Source organism: Zea mays, chromosome 3, assembly GCF_902167145.1.
Source record: "Zea mays cultivar B73 chromosome 3, Zm-B73-REFERENCE-NAM-5.0, whole genome shotgun sequence".
Classification (NCBI taxonomy): domain Eukaryota; kingdom Viridiplantae; phylum Streptophyta; class Magnoliopsida; order Poales; family Poaceae; genus Zea; species Zea mays.
In genome coordinates this window covers 235,214,994-235,219,196 of record NC_050098.1, presented here as the reverse complement: position 1 = coordinate 235,219,196, position 4,203 = coordinate 235,214,994, and positions in this window count along the sequence as shown.

Below are 4,203 nucleotides of genomic sequence, written 5' to 3'. Positions count from 1 at the left end.
GGTGGCGGCGAGTCCTTCATTGTCGGAGTCAGATGACGAACAATCCGAGTCCCACTCCTTGCCAAGGTGTGCCTCGCCCTTAGCCTTCTTGTATGCCTTCTTCTTCTCCCTCTTGTTCCCTTGTTCCTGGTCACTATCATTATGGACAGTTAGCGATAAAATGATCAATCTTACCACATTTGAAGCATGAGCGCTTCCCCTTTGTCTTGGTCTTGCTTGGCTGCCCCTTGCGACCCTTTAGCGCCGTCTTGAAGCGCTTGATGATGAGGGCCATCTCTTCATCATTGAGCCCTGCCGCCTCAACTTGCGCCACCTTGCTAGGTAGCGCCTCCTTGCTCCTCGTTTCCTTGAGAGCAACGGGTTGAGGCTCATTGATTGGACCATTCAACGCGTCGTCCACGTATCTCGCCTCCTTGATCATCATTCGCCCGCTTACGAACTTCCCAAGAACTTCGGGCGACATCTTGGTGTACCTAGGATTTTCACGAATATTGTTCACCAGATGTGGATCAAGTACAGTAAAGGACCTTAGCATTAGGCGAACGACGTCGTGGTCCGTCCATCGCGTGCTTCCGTAGCTCCTTATTTTGTTGACAAGGGTCTTGAGCCGGTTGTACGTTTGGGTTGGCTCCTCGCCCCTTATCATCGCGAATCTCCTGAGTTCGCCTTCCACCAACTCCATTTTGGTGAGCATGGTGACGTCGTTCCCCTCATGTGAGATCCTGAGGGTGTCCCAGATCTGCTTGGCATTGTCCAAGCCGCTCACCTTATTGTACTCTTCCCTGCACAAAGATGCTAAAAGGACAGTAGTAGCTTGTGCATTTTTATGAATTTGTTCATTTATAAACATGGGACTATCCGAGCTATCAAATTTCATTCCACTCTCTACAATCTCCCATATGCTTGGATGGAGAGAGAACAAGTGACTACGCATTTTGTGACTCCAAAATCCGTAGTCCTCTCCATCAAAGTGTGGAGGTTTGCCAAGAGGAATGGAAAGCAAATGTGTATTTGAGCTATGCGGAATACGCGAATAATCGAAAGAGAAGTTTGAGTTAACCGTCTTTCTTTTGTCGTAGTCGTTGTCGTCGTTGTCCTTTTGGGAAGAAGTGGACTCGTCGCTGTCGTCGTAGTAGACGATCTCCTTGATGCGTCTTGTCTTCTTCTTCCCGTCTTTTCGTTTGTGGCCCGAGCCCGAGTCGGTAGGCTTGTCATCCTTCGGCTCGTTGACGAAGGACTCCTTCTCTTTATCATTGATCACAATTCCCTTTCTTTTAGCATCCATCTCTTCGGGCGATTAGTCCCTTTCTTGAAGAGAACGGCTCTGATACCAATTGAGAGCACCTAGAGGGGGGGTGAATAGGTGATCCTGTAAAACTTGAAACTTAATGCCACAAAACTTGATTAGAAGTTAGCACAATAATGCCAAGTGGCTAGAGAGGAGTCTCAACAAAACACAATAACCACAAAGATATCAACACAGAGATGGCACTGTGGTTTATCCCGTGGTTCGGCCAAGACCAACGCTTGCCTACTCCATGTTGTGGCGTCCCAATGGACGAGGGTTGCAATCAACCCCTCTCAAGCGGTCCAAAGACCCACTTGAATACCACGATGTTTTGCTTTGCTTTTCTATATGATCAACTATGCTCAAAGAATGCTTGGATATCTTCTCCATGCGCCAAGGGGTCCCTTTTATAGCCCCAAGACAGCTAGGAGCCGTTGAGAGCATTGTAGGAAGGCAATTCTTGCCTTTTGTCGACTGGCGCACCGGACAGTCCGGTGCACCACCGGACACAGTCCGGTGCGGATTTGTTTCCTTATTTGGCGAAGCCGACCGTTGGAGATTCAGGGCCGTTGGCGCACCAGACACTGTCCGATGCACACCGGACAGTCCGGTGCTCCAATGTGACCGTTGGCTCGGCCACGCGTCACGCGCGGAATCCTCGGCCGACCGTTGCCCCAGCTGATCGTTGGCTCACCGGACAGTCCGGTGCCTCACCGGACAGTCCGGTGAATTATAGCCGTACGCCGTTGATGGCTTCCCGAGACCGACGACTTCGCCTGTGAACGGCTCACCGGACAGTCCGGTGATTTATACTGTACACCGCCGTCGAAGTCCCGAGAGCAGCAAGTTCGCCAGAGCCAGCCTGGCGCACCGGACACTGTCCGGTGCACCACTGGACAGTCCAGTGCACCCAGACTGCGCAGACTTTGGCTGAACAAAGCCATCTCTTATCCAATTCGATTTCTCCTGTTTCCAGCACTTAGACACAATACATTAGTCCATAAAACAATGTATTAAGTCTAGAAACATACCTTTTAACTTTATTTGCACTTTGTCCACCACTTAGCATAGATTAACACAAAAGCACTTGTGTTGTCACTCAATCACCAAAATACTTAGAAATGGCCCAAGGGCACATTTCCCTTTCACGAACCCACCACGAAATTTAAACTCGAAGGTGAAACGCCCGTTCCTCGAACGGCCCGTGCACGGGCAACAACTGCCCCGTGAATCGCCCGTCTCGTCGCATTAACTCCCTGGCAGAGCCAGTGACACCGTTGGCAGGCGAAGCAGACGACGTTTCACCTCTGTCATGATGACCGCGTCGAAAAAGGTGCGCCACGATTTTTAAATTCATATCTTTTTCCGTTTCCTCTCTCTCTTGCCACAGGGACCGAGAAAGGGGATACTTTGAAAGGGATCCTTCCCCGCGAAGGAAACGGGCCCCCGAGCCCTCCTATTGATCAGGGGTTCGAAGGCTGGCCCCTCGGAAGGGTTCGACAGCCGCCCTAGAGCACCCGGGCTCCGCGCCAATTACTGATCAGGGGTTCGAAGGCTGGCCCCTCGGAAGGGTTCGACAGCCGCCCCAGAGCACTCGGGCTCCGCGCCCATTACTGATCAGGGGTTCAAAGGCTGACCCCTCGAAAGGGTTCGACAGCCGCCCCAGAACACGCAGAGTGAGGGATGACCCTGGGTACGTTCGATACATGGCCGAGGCTCGGGCTACGCTCCCGAGGTACCCTAGGACATTTCCGAGACCAGCGAGAACGACTCGTAATGGAATCCCATCGGAGGGAGGCATCGAGCCCTCGGACCCTGTCGAAAAGGGTCCGAGAACAGCGAATCACCTGTAGGTACTTTTGGAGCGCGCCTCTGGGCCACTAGCCGACCCCTAACGAACGGGGCACGGGCGTCCACTCGGATCACCCGTTAGCAACTCACTGGAAACACCATGATCGGTGCCCTCCGAGGGTAACGTGGCGCTTTCCCCTCTTCCTCCTTGTGAAAAGGCGATGAAGGGGCATATAATAAAAGTCAAGAGAGTCCTTGATCGTCCTCTCGCTCCGTGCAGAGGCTCGGGGGCTGCTCTCGCACCCGGCTACGACCAAACTGTTGACAGCGTCAACAAACCAGCTTCAAAACTCGGAACCTGATCATGCACCCGGGCTACGGCCAGGCCGCATGAGGGAACAACAGTACCGGCCGAGGCATCCCGAAAAGCGTTAAGACCTCAGAGGAGTCAAACCACTCCTCCGAGGCCTCGGGGGCTACACCCGGCGGGTGCGCTCGCGCGCACCCGTCGGAACAAATTATAACCGAGAAAGGCCGGTCCCCTCACCGAAAATGCGGCAGAGCCTCGAAGCGAGCATCGCCACTCCCTTCGAGGCTCGAGGGCTACTGTCGGGTACAGTAATTAGGGGTACCCCCAACACTCCTAATCACGGCTGGTAAACACCTTCAGAGCAAACCGTGAAGACTGACAGTTCGGGTCAACATCAAAGCTTTGTCTACCAAGGGACTCGGTCTCGCCTCGCCCGAGCCTGGCCTCGGGCGAAACAGTGGTCCCGGACGAGTTCGCGTCTCGCTCGAGGGTCTCCTCAGGCAGTGAGCGCACCCTCGGCTCAGCCAAAGGCAAGCCTTGTCGTGCAAGCAACCTTGGCCAAATCACCTTACCAGCCGACCATATTGCATGCACATTTAATGCTGGGATCGTCTGACACCTTATCCTGACACGCGCGCCTCAGTCGGCAAGGTCGAAGTGACCGCAGTCACTTCGCCCTTTCACTGACCGATCTGACAGGAAAACAGCGCCGCCCGCCCCGCTCCGACTGCTGTGCCAACCACCCGGGCGAAACCGACAACGGTCAAGATAAGCCTCGGGCGCAACAGGAAGCTCCGCCTCGCCCGACCCCGGG